This window comes from Meleagris gallopavo, chromosome 2 (genome assembly GCF_000146605.3).
Source record: "Meleagris gallopavo isolate NT-WF06-2002-E0010 breed Aviagen turkey brand Nicholas breeding stock chromosome 2, Turkey_5.1, whole genome shotgun sequence".
Taxonomy (NCBI): Eukaryota; Metazoa; Chordata; class Aves; order Galliformes; family Phasianidae; genus Meleagris; species Meleagris gallopavo.
The window spans coordinates 88,806,735-88,828,067 of record NC_015012.2 but is presented as its reverse complement, the minus strand read 5'-3'; the positions used below and the strand labels follow the sequence as shown (position 1 = coordinate 88,828,067).

The 21,333-nt window shown below is 36.2% G+C and overlaps 1 long non-coding RNA gene across 1 annotated transcript; it reads left to right on the top strand.

Moving 5' to 3' along the window:
• The first annotated feature begins 893 nt into the window (after window positions 1–893).
• Window positions 894–20,489, top strand: LOC109366479. Its single transcript, XR_002112805.1, has 2 exons — window positions 894–1,007; window positions 20,097–20,489. It is a non-coding gene; the product is annotated as an uncharacterized LOC109366479 (long non-coding RNA).
• The last annotated feature ends 844 nt before the right edge of the window (window positions 20,490–21,333 follow it).

Here is a 21,333-nt window from a genome sequence, read left to right as displayed (position 1 = left end):
AGAGAAGTCACAACCAATGCTGCATAATAAAAAGGTGTGGAAACAGGAATGCTAATGAACTAAATATCTGAGACAGGAATCTGAAGTCTTCTGAAGGAATCTGAAGAAAGAATTACGGTCATTGTAGATATCTGTGGCTAGCAATTTTGCAGCTCAGTTCTTCAGCATGCTTTACGTGAGAACAACAGATGAAAACTGATGATGTGTAGCTTGTATCCTGAGAACTTCTTTCTGTATCACTGCTGGTTCAAATGTTATCTCTATGGAATTGCATCACAGACTGATGTGAACTATTGAGCATATGCTCGTGAAAGTGTGTAAGCACTGGATTCAATAGGATACTATTTTTAATTGCTAGCCATGGGTTGATATTCCTGTGAAAGGACCCCAATGTGTCTGTGGAAGACATAGACGTTTATTCTGTTGTCTTACCTTAGGACAAAGCTCTTGCTAAAGTTGGGAATGTAGTGCTGTATTTATGAAATCTTTGCCATTGCTCTTGTTATTTGCAATCTGCCTTTGCCCAAAGTAATAGCAAAAGTTAAGAGAGAACAGTAAATAAAATTGGACTGGTTATATTTGTATCCCAAGCCGGTGAGTAATGAAAGTTGAAATAATACCCCCTGGGGCTTTTCTCCATTTATCATAGGACAAAATGTATGACAAATCTCAAGCTGTTGCTTTTGAAACTACCCATAGCAGCCTTTAAGTTCTGTTACTTTGTAGATCTCAGACGTAGTATAACTTCCTGATTGGTAGTCTCTATAGTGATATTTAGTAAAATAGTGTATGGGAACTGCTGAGTCATGGCCTGAAGCACTGGTTGAGCACCTGAACGACGAGACCCAGTCAGCCCTGGGAGCACAGGTGAAGGCAATTCACCTGCATGAGTGAAAGGGGTGGTATCTTGAGCTTCATTTCAGGGCTGAAGCCAGTGGGGAGGGGATTTCTTGCTGGAGATCTCTCCTCTGTGGGGTTTTTCTGTGAGCCTAGGTCTTCAGAGACAGGTGAGCATTCTTTTTTTTGTAGTGTTTTCTTATTGTGCTGGTCCTGCTGCTGTTACAAGTATCTTCTGAAATCTGTAAGTTTTCTGTTGAACAAGATATAGAAGACCTTACTATGCTTTCAACTAGGAAGTGTCAATGCTACTTTTTTTTTCCTAATATTTTATGGGATATAAGTTTTTTGGTCTATAGAATGCTAAAGAGAATGTTTGTAAAATAATACCTAAGAAATACTAGAGATTAAGTATAGTATTTGTATGAATTTAAGTTGAAGTTAAAAAAACTATTTGCTACTAACTATTTTCAAAATGAAACTGTGTTTTGTGTCTGAAAACATAAAATGTGATTGAAATATTTTGACATGAATATCCATTTACTTCCTTTGGACTACTCCCATTATGCACATTAATGCAGTTTGTATTAATGGCATTGTTTGTTCACAGAGAGTAAAACAAAAGATGCATTTGAATGTACAGAGAAGTCACCTTCTTCACATCACAGACAATACTAATTGTAGTAAATATTTCACTTATTTATCTACTGCTAATTAGTGTGTCTTGATATAAATAAAGCATAGGATTGTTTAAGAGTCTGAAGTCTCGTTAAATAGAATGCATGTCATATTCGGATTTGTGGTAATTGAGAGGAAGTTGGACTTCAGCAGGAGTGACAACCATTCATAAAAAATAATTATGGAATAAATCCAGCATGATTTTATAGCTATGAGTGGAAATATTCAGACTTACCGCAAAGAAAGCGTAGGTGCTTGCTAAAAATCATTATGCTGAATGACTATGTGTGAGACTGACAAGAAAATGCTCTTTTTCCTCTGTGGTGGATTTACAAAAGATTCTAATCTGGTAGCACTTTGAGTCAAAACTCATTGAAGTAACAAAGGATTGTAGACTCAATTACTACTCTTTGAGAAGCCTCTTCCCAAGTTTAAAATACCTCCCCTCGTGGTCATCACGGACAGTTGTTCTTTATACCAATCATAATCAAAGTTTGGTCTACCCCCAACTCTTTGCTATGTGTAGTCTGAGTAAAATTATCTTTAATGAGAGATAAAATTAAAATCCAACCGAAAGAATGAAGGTAGTACAATCTTCCTCTAAATGCAGTCCTGTGCTCTACAGTTGAAAAGTGGAAAAGTAGTGGTCAATTCCTACTTTTCATATTGTTATCAGTGGAGGGGAGAGAGTAGAGTAAAACCACCAGCTGATCAAGTTTTAGCAGATAATAATTGTTTTATCATAATTAGTGCCTGCAAAAGAATGGCTTGATAATCAAAGAAAGCTAAACTGGAGTTGAAGCCACTTTAAATGTCATTTTTTTCTACAACTAAGTGGTATGAGCAAACATTCTCTAACTAGATATAGAATCAAGTCTCAAGTTCTGGATAGAGATAGGAACATAGTGAAGTCCTACGCCATGCACAAAGACTGAAGTTACAGATGGATGAGGTACTGTTGCCAGTGGAATAAGAAGTGACTCTTCACCAGGCAAATTCAACAATAAATCTATTATACTTTATTATACTTGTATATATTTACATAAAATTATACTTGACATGTCTCAGAGAGAAAGGGGACTTTCTGTTTTTGACAGAGGAAAGTATAGACCAGTCAGTAATTCAAACTCATTCTTCAGTCACGGCAAGCCAAAAAATGCCAGTGTGGATGGCTTGAAACCAGAGCAAGCAGGTGGGCACAAAGAACTAGGAGAAACAATATGATTATCAATTTTCTATACCTGATCCTATTAGTCATGTAGGGGTATTTATATTTAAGATATGGTTTCTTGTTTAGTATTATTTAAATTGGAGGGGGGGGTTTCCTGCAGTTTTGTGGGACTGTCTCTTTCTCAGTAAGAATGCTTTAAGAGTGCTTTCACTACTGGGTCAGTATTGTTCAGATGAGATTTGATTAGAACTTTTGCCTTGGAAGGACCAGGAAATTAGTTGCTTTTGTCTTAACCAAAATTACAGGACAGACTGGGCTCTGTGGAAGCTGTCTGATGTCCAGAAATGAGGAAGTAGCCAAAGAGATGGAAAAAGGATGAGAATCGTTCTTCTTTACTTCAGCCCAAGAATTGATGATTCTTAGGGGATGAATTTATGATAAGGGAGATAAAAATGTTGGTTTTCTTTTCTTTTCTTTTTTTTTAAAAAAAAAAAAACCTTACAGGTAGGCTTTCATTATGGTAGATTAATTTATGTTAATTCACACCAACTAGGCAGTAACCAGAATCGGTGCAGCACGGAGAAAAATCACGTAGAAGAAACACAAGGGGGTCTTTATGGGAGAGGGTTAGAAGAAAAGTGGATTGAGGAGGAGAGCTGCAAGAAAAAAACTCCAAACAATGTGGCCAAAGTGAAAATGGGGTAAAAGGGTAACTTTTTAGGCAAAGCGAACAGGATAGATCTGAGGAGAAAAGAAGAACACAAGGTGGATGAGAGTGGTGAAGGGGGGGAAAAAAAGATGAGCAAAGTTAAATGGCCATTTTGTGAGCAAGTTTCTGAGGGATCTGCCTATAAAAGAAGCAGAGCTGAGGGTTCAGGAATGGCAAGGAAATTAATTTGAGGGAAAGTGAAGAATTAATTAATGGCTTGGGTATAAAGGTGAAACAATACATTATTATAGGTGAGTTAAACAGGCTGGATGCTGTTTGATTTGTAACAGATACCTCCAAGATAGAGTTTGTAAGATATATGGTATCTAGAAATAAGAAAAATGAAAAGAATAGAGGTATGTTTGTGTAGACAGATTTGGCTTTATGCATGGCCTTGGTGATATCTCAGGAATTGTTGCTCAACACAATACTTAAAACAGCAATGTGTTTTTATAACCCAGAGTATCTTTTCAGTTCAGAGTCTCTTTTAAGTGCAGTTCCACAAATAAATGTCAAGGTTACTTGTTTAAAAAAAAAAAAAGTAAGGTCAGAATCCAAAGCACATCTGTGTTTTCTTTTTGAACAAAAAAGAAAACTAGGAATGTTCACAAAACGTGGCATTAAGTTGAAACATTTGTTTGGTTCTTTTTAATACCGGTCAACACTTCCTCTAAAAGGACTAAAGTGCATACATATTTTTTCTGCATTTTGGCTAAAAGCTAGGTATTATTTAAGTATCTGAGCTATTCCCTAGAATATGGTAGAAAATGTGCTGCTTTAAAGGATAGATGGACTTGACAATCTACTAGGATTTTCTCCTTGCCAGCTAAAATAATCCACCAAAAAATATTTCTGCAAATATTTTTATGGCAATTTCAGTTAATGAATGACAATGATTTTAGATTTAATGTTAGAGAGTCACAAACTGATATGAAATTTCTACTAGGTTTCTTGTGGCGGTGTTCTTTTTTAATTTCTGTGGAGCTGCATCAGATACACATTTTTCTGCTGCTTTCAAAATTGCCGAGTGCTGATCTGATGTTTTATTTTGAGTATCTGCTTGCAGGATTCTGCCCACTCTAATGTAAATGTAAGAATTATTTATAGATATTTTAAACATTAATAGCTTTCTGAAGTTATGATTTCAATTTGAGAGCATGTTCTGCATTTCTTGGAATCCACTTTTATGTGAGCTGTTTTATCTCTGTAGGAATTTGCCTGTAAAATAGTTGAAAGAAATATAAAAGTATGAATAAGTTTTATTTTCATTAACAAAAGATGAAACAGCATCTTCAGGGGAACCGGATGCCCCCAGGGTTTGCTAAATGATACAATGCCTGAATTAAGCTGTTAGAGATGAGAAGCTGTTACTGCTTAGCAATCTGAAGCGATGATGTTGATGTGCTACTTCAAGATGTGATGTATCTGTCTGGCAGAGAGTAGGGCTAATGTAATCTGGAGTAGGATGAGCTGGGTGTCAGACATCAAGAAATTTACAAGAGACTCTCTGCAGTTTGGCAGTAGACAGCTGAAGCAGTACAGAGGTTGCTCCACCACAGATCCATAGCTGTGGGGCTGCTGTGGCTCCTGTGCCCTGGCTCAGCCAGTAGCAAGGCTGAGTGCATTTTCCTGATAGTTGTGCACACGTGCCCACATACAGACATCCACACAGCTCAGCACAGAGAGCAAATAGTGCTTCATCAGCACGCATGTAGACAGAGCTCCTGCACAAAAATAATGTTGTGGATTGCCTGGTCCTGTCCTCCTCCTTCATCTGGCAGGACTGAACTCTGCTAGTGGAATATATACTCATGTGTACATTTACATATAAACACCTTTCCAGTTTATCTTAGCCACTTGATCTACTTGGTAGCTTCAGATCTCTGGTTGCCCAGTGACTGTCCCCTAGACAGATGAATGCCCCCTAATTAGAAAGTAGGAAAGACTGCAGTGAATGGGTGCAGAATTTGAGCAGGCAAGCACACTGACTAGTAACCTGTTTATATTCAACTAGCTCTTTTAATTCCCTTCTCCTTCTCAGTTGACTTAGATCCTTCCCTTTCTCCTTTTTTTGGCCCCTTTTCTTAGGCATCTCACAGTTAGTTTTATACAATCTGCAAAGTTTTCTCTATCCTAGATTCCCCTTCATCCCACCGGAAGTCATGTATCCCATTAGGAAACAATCCCATGGTGTTCCTAGGAGAAAGATTCTTCTGGGAGAAGATCCCACCAGACTTCTCTCAGTGAGTTTCCAACCCAGGATTAATCCCTCTCTGACAGCCTCAGGTACAGCTGACCCAGTGTGCCTCACTTTGCACTGCTCAAGTCACTAGCTTTCCCTACTTGTTCTTTTGCCAGGTCATTGCATTTTGGTGGATATCCTTTAATAACATAACCTACCAGTGACCAGAAGTTTTGTGCTCATCAGCTCTCCAGTTCACCTCTCTTCTGTTCATACACAACTGCTGTAGCAGTGATTTCATTTAACAGGGGAAACACCAAAATAAAAGCTGCACTAAAGTAATTACCACAAAGCAGTAATACCGTGACTGCAATATGAAGCCTGTATGAGCTCACTTTTCAGGCTCATTCAAGCTCAGAACAGAGATATCGGTTCCAGTTTAGACTCTGTCTATACAGAAAGTTCAAAAGCATGAATTTTACCAGGAGCGTTTCCATTTAGATATGGTCATATGAATATTTTTTTGGATAATACAAGTACAGCCAGACAAACATGAGAAAGAGTTGAAAACTCTCAAACATTCACTGCAGATAATTTCCTTGCACTGTGAAGTATACCAGAATCTACATTTCCCCTCTTTCCCAGAACTGTAATCCTGGTAATCTGCTGAAAAACTCTCTTCAAACACAGAACAGAACCTTGCTAAAGTGTTGGAAGCAATATATTCCAGAAAGCTGAAATAGGGGAAAAAAAAAAGATTATAAACACAAGCCTATTGTTTAGAATAGAGTAGAAAAGTAGAATAATATCTCATATTCAGCACAATGCCCTGAAGGTCTCATTTCACAACCAACATAACTGAATTATGTTTAAAATATTAGAAATCCCTATTCTTCCAATGCCATTTCTACTCATAATCCTTGCTACTGGTGAATTTGCTCACATTGCAAAATATACTTGGCTTGTTTCTTGTTTGGGTATTCTAGATTTTAATTCTCACAAGCACAGTAAATAAACTCATTTTGGATTTACATAGTGTTTCACAAAAATGTAAGGTGAATATTAGTAAGTAATAAACTTGAACTAACAGCTTGATCTGAGCAATATGTTGTGTATTATATGCTATCAGCGTATCAACCTATATGTTCTTTGTTTCACTGTAAAATGGATGTCACCCCAGTAAATTGGATTATGGTAGCATATGATTGATAAGAAAGGAATAAGCTGGTTACTTGTCTTCTTACATCATTTTAGACAAAAAATACTGAAATAGTGTTTACTAACCAGGCCCAATTTGTTATTCTTCAGCAAACAATTTACCAGATAATTTCTTTTCACATAAAACAATTTTAGTGCATCTATAAAGGCTAAGATCAACAAAGAGAAAAATGACAAAAGAAAGGCCTTTAAATGAAAATCATGTTGCTACACTTACTTCATACTGAAGTATCAAAATTTCTTCTGTTTGGTTTGGAGGCATTAATGCTCCCGTGTTTATGTGAATTTTACTTCAACTATCTGATTTAATAAAAATAGTGTAAATTATAGGAACAAAATCAAGTGTTTCTCCTGTTGACTTACAGATACAATAATAACATTTTCATATTATATTTCAGCTGGGTGTTAGGGCATATGATATATGCCTACTGACATGGATTTGCAAAATCTCACTTGTTTTGCAGACATGCTTAATCAAATAAATGCATTTGTTTTCATTTTTTCCAGAGTACAAGCTGAATTTATTTAGCTTTCACAAGAATGAGACACTAATGCTATCAAACTGTGGGCTATTTTAGTTTACTATTCCTCAAAGAGTTATATTGGATTTTGCCCATTAAATTTGCAAGAGTGAGATTGAATTATGAGTGAATATGATTGCTACACATAAAGGATATCATAGAGCTCTTTATGGCTTTTAAATCAATTGGATTAATTGGAGTAAGTGAAGTAATTGCATCTTCTTTCTCATCTTGTTCTTGCTCCTATTTGTTTTCCATTTCCTTACCTGCTTTCTCCATCTCTGTTTTGCTGATCATTGCTTTCTAGTCCCCACTCCCTTTTATTTACCTCCTTTTACTTTTTTTTTATTCCAGAATTCTTTCTCATTCTCATTATTCTGTTGTTGCATGTTGGCTTTTTCTCCCTTTTTATTTCTCCGCTTGAATTGGTTGTGTTGATTATGATTACTGACGGTGTAGTGTTTTTGTTTTGGTTTCTTTGTTTAAGAAAGATGGCAGTCAAAGTGGAAAGAGATTCTCTAGGGACCCTGATATAGGTCTAATGCAGTGATTACAGAAGCATGCACAGTTCCATTGATTTATCTCATCCATTTTAGATAGCTTTTCTGTCTTCCCAGATTAGTAGACACTTTGTTTTCTGAGCATGAGAAGAACTCCATCTATCTCTCAATATCTAGGTAACAACCTGGGCGCGGTATTGGAGCACACAGACACTCTATGCTGCCAGTCTTGCTATGAGAACAAACATTTAAGCTAGCAGTGCTGTCAGTTATTTACTGTACTATGAATTCAGTGAAAAAGTATGTTTGGTGCACCAGAGTATAATTAAGTGAAGACTTCTGTAAAGTAACTTGAGAGTACCTAATGTTGTTACTGAAGAAGGTGCCATTATCTGTTCATAATACTTACCTACATGTTTTACTCGTTCAGATAAAAGAGCATAATCCCTCTTAGTTGTACTGAAGACATGTCTGTGGAGACTCTCCCAGATGGAAAAAGCTGGGAAGGATATAGATGACCACGCATGTGTTTGAAGGTTCACTACAGGCATTCATATGCAATTGTCGCTCATCTGGGACAGTTAGCCAATCTGAGCCAGAGAAATATGTTGGTCTGTACTCAAACTATTAATTTAACTTCCTTTCCTTTGCTAGAGACCTGAGCCATCTTGAATAGGCTCATTTTTTCCTTGATTGAAACTTGTCACACCTTGAGATGTGTTTGGAAGATCTATTCTTTCAATTCAAGGAATGTGACCAGATTAGGATTTATTTATTATTTAAGGATTTAAGGTACCTTTTACAACTTTTCATTTTCCAATTGCTTTTTAAAGCCTATGGGTTGTGTTTAAGGCTGAAAGTTACCTGGGCGTTTATATTCAGTTTGTGCATGAGATAGGTCTGCATGAAAAAGGATAATGTTTACCATCCCCATGATTGCTTAGTAGTAAAGTTTGTGTGATTCTGTATTGCACTGCAGGAAAGAATGAAAAAATAGAGACTGATTGTTTTGTGTATGTGGGTGTCTACGCATTTTGTGTGACAGAAATCAATGCCTCTGACTATTTCTATTACAAAATCTTGCTTTCATTTCTTTTCTTTCCTGAATTTTAGCTATTTAGCCTGAATTTTGCCATGTATGGACATCACAATTCAAAATTTTGCTCTTCTAGAAAAACTGACTACATCATTTAAATCAACATTTAATTTTGCATTGAGGAAGACTAGGTTCACACACTTTGGAAACAAACAGACGAACTGGGGAGATATGGTGTTTAAGTTCTGGTAGAACGAATATGTAGTCTTGGTTTATGGAATAGGTTCCTTACCTTCATTCCTTACAAAGGGCTCCTGAAGTGGGTAAATGGAAAAGCTGCTTCTGAAATAATCAGTGAACAGAATTCTCTCTCCTGGAAATACTGAAGATAATAGGTGAAATTTGTGTTGATCCTTTCTTCTATTTACTTGTTCTTGTCATCAATACAAAGCTTGCTGTGCAGGCAGTTCCAAGAACATTTGTCACAGATGAAATCTCAAAAGATGTTTTAGAAGATGCCACTTTCAGCAGTAGTAGAGACTTTCATTACAAGTCAAAATTGAGTTGCTCTAGATAAGTCGATTTTTGCTATAGCAGGGTAGATTTCCCACTACTACAGAAAATAACATAATTAAAAAAGGATTTTTTTAAAGGTTAGTTAAGATAAACCACTGTAAGTCTCCTAAAGGCCATTGAAATTATTATTATTTTTTTAACTTCAACCTAAGGAAGAAATTATTTGATAAGAATCAAGTAAAAAGATGCTTAGGCTCACTAGATGATAAACATAAAGAAGTCCTAAAAGTGAACAGGATTACTGCAGGTTTGGTAAATATAAGCCTTTGACAAATGAAACATATCTACAAAGTAGCTGTCTTGGTATTGTGTATTATGGAATAAATTGATCTAAGAAATGAAGTTCAGCAGGGAGATTGGACAAGATAACCTCCAGAGGTCCCTTCCAACCACAGCTATTCTCTGATTCTGTGATAAAGAAGCAGATTGAATTAGCAGTGCTACTGTATGGACTGAGAAATTAAGAATAAAGGAGTGTTTTTTCATCCATGTATTGATGTGGGATAAACTGCAAGAAGAAAAGTGATTTCTAAACTTCTGAATCTGTGCAGTGGAAAGTTGTTTTCCATTTTAAGTCTTTTCTATGCTAATTCCAGGTTGGAAAACTGAAATTACAGAAGATAACCTCTGTTGAGACTGTTGGTTGTCAGACCAATAAGCCAAGGACTACTTTTTTCATGCGAAAGATTTCTAGAGGGAAACTAAACCACTGATTTTTTTGTTTGTTTGTTTATGATTTCCAGCCTTTAATTAAAACAATTTTTTATATGAGTTGCTGATATTTCCCTCACATCTATTTTTGAGACTTTTTTGTGTATTTAAGCTGTTTCACTGGAGTTTGTTCAGCATCCTTATCCTTACCAAGGAAGAAACTGCCGGTATAATCTTAATAATGTTTGTTTCAGTCTTACATTATTGTGACATCTCTATACATGAGCCTTTTAAAGAATGCAGAGAAGTTGAAAATAGCTTTCAGTGAGCTACGTTGCTTTGATAAGCAAGTAGCAAGCAAACTCATTAAAAAGAAGCTATCCATACAAGCAGAGAACTCTAATTGCCTCTGCAGAATAAACACTGCAGTCTAGTATAGCATTTACATTGCTTGCAATACCTGAGCTATCTCATTTAAAATGAGGTCAAGTTGTTCCAACATTATGTTGCAACCTAGAGTGAAAACATATGTCTTTATCTATATCAAAATGTAACACACATTTTGCTGTCTGGGCAACTTTTTCACAATGAATATCTCTCTGGGCTTTCTGAGATTTTAGCTGCTGAATAGCTTTTTCTGCAACCCCTGCAGTTTCAACTCTTTCACAATAGTATTGTTGATCACCAGTAAATTTTCTAGGCAGGTTCCAACTACTTGTTGCATCATGCCATCAAGTTTTGGTGGGATGTCTTATGCTATTTTTTAAATGACCATACTGTATAGCATGACATTCCTCTAAAGTCTTACTTAAATAATATGTATACAAATTGATAACATTAGTCATGTCAGAGCCCATGAATTAATTTATAGGTTGTGACACCTCCCTCACCCTAATCACTAATTCTTATATCTCCATCCTCTTTTAATTCTCTTTATAATTCAAACACTGAATCAACAACAGTTTGTCAACCCTGTATCTCCAGTCTCTAGAGATCCTAGGCTGATATATTCTCCACAGTACAGTAAATTTAATATATCTTTTTCTCTGCTGCTTTCTCTGTGATGTCTACAGCATCATCACACAATTCCTTAGAATTTACCCAAGAGTTTTATGATGTCTGCTCCTTTGTAGTTGCTGTAGAAGTTATGAGGCTGTTCCTGGGTCATTATGTATTTATTTAATATTTCCAGTTAAACAAAATCCCATGTAGCCCTAGTTTGTCCAATCCTCACAACTTTCAGTGGATAGAATGACCTTCTTGCAGTATAGAAAGCAATCAGTCTGCTAAGCCTTTGTCTTTCAGACAGGAAAAAAGATCCAAGCCATAATGCAACTGATATTTTTCATTATAATGAGAAGATATTCTGCTGGGTAGTAGGTTTTTCATAACATTTATGGCAGCACAATTTATTTTTATTTGGCAAGCTGGACTCTGGGGGATTGTCATAGGACTTACATGGTTCTGCTAAGAAATAAGTGATTCAAAAAGCTTCCATTTTTAAAGTAATGAAGGTGCAAGACTAAAACAAGCAAATTAGTTTTAGAACTATAGAGCCTGCAGCACAAGGACAAAGGTGGTAGTGGGCAGGTGTATAGAAAAGACGTGTAAAGAACTGCTGCAGACTAGGAGTTCCCTATACTTCAGAGGACTTTGGGGTGGGAAGACTGGCAGAGCACATAGGTATATTCTCATCTTTCTTGTGCGTAATTTAAAGTCCTAGTATTTTGTAGGGGAAAAGAATGGCCAGCTACTAATGTTTGATGGCTACTGCTTGGACCAAACACAGTCAGTCTGGGGTCTGAGCATGCACTGCTGGAGGATGTCCCTGGCAATGCAGGTGTGATGGATAATTGGGGAAGCATGTTCTTCACAGCAGAGGAGCAAACTTCCCTGTACTGTGAAGTATACCCCCCAGAGAAGTGGTTGTCTTGGGAAGTCACTGGGATCAGATCACTGTGGTTGATTATCCAGATGTCATTATCATTTGTTGTGACTTGGGAAAATGCCAAAATGTACCAGAAAGCAAGGCTGCAGGAAAAAGCTCATCCTGCAGAAGTCCAGTAAGCAGAAGGGAAATTCTCTTTTGATTTGTCTCACCCAGAAGATTGATGTTTTTCCTTTCTGAGAGTAGCCTTGTTTTAATTTGCCATATGATGTTTAACACAACCTAGCTTTAAAACAGGAAGTTGAGGGACAGGCCTGTAATAAGGGCTGTGAAATGCTGAAAAAGAAGACTGTATGTAATATGAAATATATCAGTGCATGATCTGAATATATTTATTATTTTTACCATTTTGCTAATGGGATGTAGAAATATGGAAAGCTCAAGGACACACATTGTGTTAGTGACAAACAAAAGAAACCAAATTCAAATTTTCTATGTATTATTGTCTTTTTTTCAAGGATGTGTGATACTGCTATTTTAAGCAGGTGGTTTTACTTTCATGGCTTAAATAAACAAAATATTATTGGAGGCTAATGATCAGTGTGGAGGGAAGAAATTTTGAATAAGCTAACTACTGAAGTAAATTACAGTAAAACGAAAATGTAATACAAATCTAAAACAGAGAAGGATAATTGGTGGCCTAGATCTTGGCATGCTCGGACTTTGCATGCAAGGGATATCTATCTGTCCGAAATAGTCAAGAGGACAAGCAGAACATCCACCTACACAGATGTGTGTAGGCATAGAAAAAGAAAGATGAGGACACTTCAATGTTGTAGAGCCAGACCAAGTCCTTTACAGTTTATTGAGCTGGATGCAGTGTCCTCTGTGGCCGTTTGAACACTTGGCATCCATTTAGGAATGGATGTTACTTCACAACCTGAAGAAGATGGACGTATCTGTTTGCAAAAATAGATTAAGACCCTGTAAATGCTGCTAATTTTGACTAGCTATTAATATATGATTTATTTAATATTTAGATATGAGTTGCAGAAGTTCAAGGTTTTAATACTAACTACTTTCCATGATTGAATCGTGTTTTTTGTCCAAGTTTTGAAACGTTTATTGAAATCAACTGATTAAAAACGTATAATATTTGTATCTAGAGAAAAATACATCACCTAAGACAGTTAAATGTTCATCACTGATCCATTTTTTCATTAGAAAAATAAAACAATGAGAAGCCATTTCATACATAAAGTTTTTTTTTTTTTAAATTACAAAACTAATCTTCTGCTACTGCTTTCTCTAGACTGTTAAACTGAAATTCCAGCTATGAATGAAATGAACTTGTACTTGAGAAAGTTTTCTGTTTAAAAAATGAATAATGACCATATGAGCTTTGGCCTACACTGAAACTTGTCAGCAAAGATGAGCTAGGCTTTAGCCCATTTTGCTTTTAAAGAATGTTAGTTATTCCATACGTTGAATTCAGTTACTGAACGTATCCATTTTCATAGTGATAAATGGATGTCATTTCATAATTCCTTTATGGGGAAAAAAAAAACAAAACTGGTTTGGAAGGCAGTGATCTACTTATGCTGTCTCTACATCAGAAAATATGAACATGAGAGCAGTTTCCATGCATTCTCATACTCACATTTTCATTGGCCATCTGTTGTCTGGTATGAATTGATTCTGTCCAGTGAAGAATTCAAAATATGGCATAACTACAGCAAATTTTCAAGTCTGCAACCCTAGTAATTTTGATTCATATTTTAGAGAAATTCTCAAGGCAAATAATCATAGGAGCAAAAATAGAATTAGAATTCAGATAAAACATGAATGAAATTATATTCTGTATTTAAAGTCTTTTATTGTTTTTACATTTGTTTCTACATTTGAAAATGAACTTGATCTTGTGCACAAATTTCTCATTCATAGAGCAGGAAGGACTTTTCCAGTGATGTTAACTGTGGGCCATGTGCCAAAGATCCTTGATGAGGTGAGCCAAAAGGACGTTCTCTATGGCTGCCTCTTGGAAGCAATGTAAATGCAGGCTGACTAAGGGGCTGTTGTTTTTCAGAAATGCATATCCTGCTTGTAGCCTGCTTGCAGGTGCCTGAGGTACCACTTTACCACTCTCAATTAAGGAACCACATTCAAGAATCCAGGTCTACCAGTAGTGTTTCTACTACTATCTGCATGATCCCTCTGAAAGTATCTGCTTGTATATACTCAAGCAGACAGATAGATGACAACTTATCTTCAGGTCAGATACTGTGTATTTGTATCAGTTTGAACCTCATCTGTGAGACGGATATATGAATTCTCTTAATTCTGCTATACTTTCAGGTCACTCTATAGGATAGAATTTTCTTTCCCCCTATTGAGTTTTGTTTTTCTTTGTACCTGGAATTCAGATTTGAACTCAGCTTTCTTAAACATCTTCAGCCCCAGTTACAGATATGCTGAAGTAAGTTAATGGAAGGACACTATTAACTGCACAGAACTGTGGACTGGAAAAGTCTAGTTAGACTGCGTCTTTTGTGGAACATGAGTAGAAGGCATAATTTTGAGTCTTTTTGAACCTGGACCCTATGAAATCAACGCTTTGCCTTTTATCACTCACTTTAAAGAAAATGAGGCTGCTGATTTCATGTGTTCTCTTCCTCTCAGTGCAGTAATTACATCCCAAAGTAACTGGGATTATTAGAAGCTTTGTAATATTAAATATTATCATTGCTTTGATTAATGGTTATTTTTGCCAGGGAGGAGGCCTATTCACTAAGTTAATTTCTATGCATAGTTTCGTTTTTAGCTTGTTACACAAATAATTACTATCAACTAACCTCTTTATTCTTTCTGGGGAATGTTCTGAAGCCTGTAGTCTCCGCTACTTTGTGTTAAAGCATCTATTATCTGCAAGGATTTTAAATCTGATATCTGACTACTTTAATTGTTACTGTAATTGATTTTACCTTTGACTTGGCATTGTGATTACTTTGTAATTTTTTTGATGATTAATGACTGTCCTCTGGTTATCCTACCTGGCTAGACCAAGCATAAGCTTGGGTGACTGGTTTGCTTTGACTCTGACTTGTCCTAAAATATATCAAAAAATATTTAGTTCAAATTTATCACATGTTAAAAAAAAAAATAAAAAAATCAGACTCAGCATGTTGATCCTCAGCAGCTGGATGACTTTGCATTCTACTTACTTAAACTTTTATTTTTTAAGAAAGTTGTCTGGAAATTAACTTAATGTGCTTCTAGGGTGTCCCATGTCATTAATTTTGCCATAGCTCTTAGTAATATTGAAACAAAAATTTTATTGACAAGCCACAGGCAAAATTTATACTCTTTTTAAACTTATACTGAATGCTTCTTGTTTTTTCCAGACGTCAAAGTTGATGGTGTAAGACCTGAAGCAAATCTTAAGACTGAATTGAGATCTAGCTGAGAATGAGAATTATTTTGTTGTCTTTTAGATCACTACTGCAAGTAGAGAGGTGGACTTGTACAGGAGTACTAAGGTTGCATGTGATGAATGTGCTCCTGGGTGTTTCAGGAGACTTGCTAGCAGACGCTGATATTCTGGGTTTTGTACTGGTGTTTTTGAGCCATGAGTATAACATTTATGATGTTGAAAAGTGGGTGTTGCTGTTTTTTGTTTTCCAAATCATTGCACTATTAGAAGAATTAAAATTTCCTCTGTGTTTGGAAGAAGCTCGTGTTTGTCACCAGCTGCCCTGATTTCCATATTTTCTTTTCCTCCACTCCTCATTTCAGTTTGGAAAAAATGGTCCGTGTCCTACTTCACACCTTCAATTGTAAGCTTAGATCATGTTAATAAATTTCAGTAATAAATTTCTCTAATGACAGCTATTAAAAAAAAAAAAGCTGATTCCCCTCAGACACGGATCATCACTGTAGTGTACAATTCTGGAATAGTTACTAGAAGCTATACTCAAGTCAGCTGAGATCTTTGTCTGTTTATTAAGGAGGGCAAGATATGCCAGTGTCCCTGTGAGGGGATTCCAGGGTTTCACCACACTGAGATGCAGTTGGATTTAAGATTTTGCAACTTGGTTTGCCAAGATCTTTCTCTTCTCCCTTCCTTCCTTCCTTCCTTCTGAATTCACTGCTAATGAAGGCAAGTACGGTGCAGGTGCACGTGGATTTACCTGGAAAGAATCCCAGTTGTTTTGTTAACCTGGCAGCAAAATACACAGTAAAGCCTTACAAATAGAATCCATCAGAGAGCCTTGCAGAAACAAGAAACCACAGTTAAAAAATAGTGTCTATTTAAAACGCCTGCTTGATTTATACCAGTAACGACCCAAAGGCAATATCTAAAACACTGACTACTTACTAATTAGAACATTGATGGATTTTTATTTCTAAATTATTTTGAAAAATTAATTCCACTGCAGAAATATTTGCATTTTTCCTCAACAAATATTCTGAGCTCAGTTATGAGAACTGTAATAAGCAAAACAATCAAGGTCACTGAAACCTTCAGCTGATTCTTAAATGTCCAATATAAGCCTGGTGTAAAGTCTTCCCATAGCAGCCTGTTACTCAACTACAGGCGCAGCTTCTGAGCGCAGGCATGGAAACCAGACATAAAAATATCCCTTTGCAGTTTCTTCACAGGTTGACATGAAACTGTTTTCATACAAAACAGTCGCAGCAGAGATGAAGTTCTGTGGGGTTGCCTTTTGGGCTGAGGAGCACCAAGGAGCACCTTCATCTGCCTCCACTGCAAAAAATAACTTATGCTTTTCATTGCAATTGGAAGATCTTCTGTCTGTAACTGGGACAGGGAAAAAAGGATGCAACCTTACAGACATTCGCAATCATATATAGGCAACTGGACCTAGTTTTGTGTTTGGTTACTCCAAATTACACAAGAGTAATTCCAAAAAAGCAATTGAAATATGTTAATATAAAATCTCTGCAAATGGTGAATCGTTCTATGGCTTGCATTTAGAATGTAAGTATACCAAATTCCTCATAAAATAAGGAATCAACACCTCTCTTAAAATCTGGAAATTTTTCTTAACCCATGTTCTAACAGTGTTGAATTTTGTAATGCTAAATGTGATATCTGCAAAAGTGGTAAATTTCAAACTGTAAGAGAAAGTGAGGGGACATTTACTTTTGAAATGATGTAGTACATGACCTTCAAGACTTCATAATTTCAGAAAAATGCAAAGCTAACTAATTAGACTTAAAAATGACAGATAAGGGTTAATTATAATTCCTTTTGAATAGACAAAATGAAGTTTTAAAAATAAATGCTTTAGAGTGGTCAAAAATCTTTGGTACTGCTAGAAGCAGGATTGACAATTTCTGATTTAAAAAAGTATTTTTCTCCTGTGCCTACCCACCCAGAAATTATCCTCTATACCTTCAAAAAAAGTTGGTGCAGTTTAAGTCCTAGACTATGCTCTAACAAACACTGTAATGAGAAAAATTAATCTTCCTAACTTTTCATTTCTCAGTTAAACTTATAGGAATATGTGTTTCTATGTTGTTGTTATTAAACCTAAGTTAATATAGTCAGATTCCAAGTATGAGATGCCTACTTTTCGCAGAACGTTATTTTCAAAAGATAATTCCTTAAAAACTATTAAGTTAATCTACACCTCTGAGAATAGCTGAACAATCATTTTCTAAGCCTATTCTCTGTGATAAAGGAGTCTCTTGACTTTATCACCTAGAAGGATCTTGTGTCCCAAAATGTACTTGTTAAATTTAGATAACTGCACTTTTAGTTTGAGTCAAGCAAATATGCAAGCTCTAAAAAAAGGTGATCCCAAAAGAAAGAAAACGTTAAAAGCTCTTATGTTTATGGAGGCATATGAAACACACAGAAAAGCAGTAAAAGAAATTATATGGTCCTTTAATTTTACCATTTTGTAAAATATTCTGAGGCAAGCAATTATTCTCAGAATGTTAGACTTCTTTGTCAAGTCAGCAAATTGTTTTTCTCCTTTCTTGGCTTTCCACCATGAAATCCTGTGATGAGAATCCTTGTCTAAGCTTTTCATTAACAAAATAGAGGTTTGTTAAATAGCAGACCAGCAAATTTAGCTGAGTGTGGTATGCTGTTTGTTTTTAACTTGTGTTAATAAGTATTCATTTTCTGAAAAATGTATCAACAGTTAATATCAACAATATACAACATTCGGATACATCTCTACTTATGAAATAGAGTAGGAGTGAGGACCTAACTAGCAGGCTAACTTGAGTCTTAACTGGAAATGATAGATTGAAGGATATATTCTTCAGAAGACTGCACATCTTCTTCCATATTCTAAAAGATGAATAGGAAAAACTGCTTGATAGTGATAAACAGAGATACCATCTCTGTTTGAAAAAGCACAGCTGAGTTGACGGGATGTGGTTGCAGAAACTGCAGCTATAGTCTCTGGGGGAAAAAAAAAGTGCTGTCACCTACTAGACTGGCAACCTGATAGGAATCTCTTATTTGGCTTGTTCAGGTATATAGGACTAAAACTGTAAAGAAATATAAGCCTATATTCCCCCTCCAGTGTGCCTTGAGAAAGAGCATAAGGAGGGAAAAACTCGATGAGGAAGTACAGTACAACTCAACTGTGCACCTAGATTACAATTTTTTTAAAAATTCTGTTGCAACCCACGAACTCATAACCTGTTATTGTCGTTTCTGATGAAGTTTTCTGTTACATACAAACTAATTTCAAAGAGATCACCTTAGATTTCTGTACTTTTTTGCAGAATTCTCCTTGTTCCTATTAAACTCTCCTGCTTGGCCCATGCAGTAAAGTATTTCCCTTTATGTTCACATTTCTTGCCTTCCTTCTTTCTCTTGTCCAAATCTGTGTATGTGACTCACTATTTCCAATTTCTAATTTATTCCTATAACATCAAGTTTTTGTGTGGAAAAGCCCTCTGTGGAAGCCCCTGAGGCTGATACTTGTAGCATACAGAGCTCACTAGCTATGCCTACACTGTCAAACAGTTTACTTAACCATTCACCTTTTCTTTAGCCATTCTGTGGTTCTGTCACGTTTTCCAGCATAGAGCTCTTCTCTGATCAGAAGTCCCCAGGGCATGAACCACACACACTCAGTTGTACACTGTAGGAACTCCATTTTGGTGACCTGCAAAATTTACATTAAAAGGCTTTAAATTCTTTCAAGTTTAAAAAGATACACAAAAAGCGATTATTAAAAACTTGGGAAAGGAGACATAACTGATGTGCTTCCTGAAGAGAGTCTGTACAAGTTAGCCTGTGGTGGGGATCGTTTGTTGAGGAAGTGCCTTTATCTGTGTACAATCAGCATGAATTATTGGAGCCGTGAGGTAGAAAGAATAATTTACGTGGACTAATAACAATTCACACACAGAGATCAGTTTTTATTTGCTTTGTTTTTTTTTTTTTAAAGTTTTCTTCATATCATTATCATCCTATTTTCATGCTATGCTTGTTACTCACTAGTTACTATGTTCTCCATACTTTGCCATATAACTTTGTCTATAGTATCTACATTTATGCTATAATGAACTACAGTACCTAGTTAGAATTAACTAAATTCCTCTACATACATAAAATTTTGGAAAAAAGTGAATGTTAAATCGGAAGTTTTAATCAAACATCTTTTGGACTAATTTGGTTTTCTTTTTCAATTAAATATAATTCATTTTGCCATCACTTTGAAAGAAGTAAAGGGAAAATGAGAACCAAACAAAAACAAAGCACAACCACCACACCAACTCCTAAAAACATTAAAAGATAAAATAATATGCAAAAATTTATTTATATTTACCTGTGAATGCAAAATGTTTTGTATCTTAGGGATATTTCTACAATAAATTCGAGAATGTTTTATGGATAGAAGCTCATTTGAGATATACAAAAAATACGTAATGCTGATGATTTTCACTAAGAGTGAAAGGAAAGCTCCTAATTTTTCATACAGAATAAATATTCTAGTGTTTTCATACAGGGAATTGCAAGAGTTTTATGCTGCAAGTCACGCAAAAAAAAGTCAAAAAGGAAGAAGTTTAAGATGAGTGAGCAAAATGAGATCCCCATGACAGAACAAATAACAGAGCAATTCTTCTGAAAATTGCAGGAAATGGACAGAAAGGAACGCAATACTGGGAGAGTGATGAGCTAGATATGAGTGGAATGGAAAGAACCCATGAGCCATCTTAACTACCAGCAGATAAACCTTAAATGAGAACTGCAGTTGGATGGGACCTGCAAAATGCAGCAAATTGTACAGAGGCATGGAAAAGACTTATACCTGGTCTAAATTTGAGTTATTATGTAAAATTATGCTATCTAACCTGCATGTCTAAATATAGAAAGCATGTCAGGTTCAAAAAATCCCTCCCCTGAGACAGCACTCAGGGGAGTAATGTATGTTCTGTGTTCACACTTTTCCACCCAGATACCCCAACAGCCAGTGCTGGAGAAGGGCTTCTGGGATAGACGAGGCGTTAGACAGCAATATGCTCCTTGTTATGCATTAAGTGTTGTAATTTTATGGAAATGCAGATTCTGAAGTTAGCTTATGCTGGAACAGGTACTTACCTCTCCATGGGGACAAGGGTATGCAGCTATAAAGCCCTTCTACACCAGGGGTAACTGCATTCAGACTGAGGACACGGCAATAGTGTTTTTAGAATACGACTGGAAGTTTATTCTGTTTGCAGTCTAGTTTTAGATCTGCACGCTAAATCGTTACTGAAAACAATAAATTAAACAGGAAATGTAACTTGTGATGTGTCATGAATAACCACTTTCACAGGTCACTACACCCACCCACCTCAATTCCTCCTCTTGCATGTCAATTAAATCACCTGTACTTTCCCCACAGGCACTATTTATCGCCTCTGATGGGCATCTACAATCACTAGAGAAGCAGTAGAGAGCACTTAACAACAGAAATGATAATGAGTGCCTTTTTGAGTCTAACAAAAGCCAGGACCGTGCAATTTACTCCAGTCTTGTACTTTTCTTGGCTTTTGATGTCTGTAAGCCGCAGTATACCTACCTTTAATCTCTACACATGTAGCTTTAGCAGCACTTAGAGGAACATAAATTGAAAGGGGAGAAGTGCAGTACAGGGGAAAAAAAAAAAAAAAATTAGATCTGTGGTTTACAGGCTCTCAGAAGCCCAGGAGTGCTAAACAGTTGTTTTACATGGAGAAGCAGTACATGGAGCAGTGAGTCCATTATGGGGAAATTCAAGATAAGAGTTACAATGTGGGTGGTAGCTTGTTTTTCCAGTGTGGTGAAGTGGTACTGCCAAGCATTGAGCAGTGAGCAACATCACTTTCACTTAGTGCCTGTGTCAGCTTAGC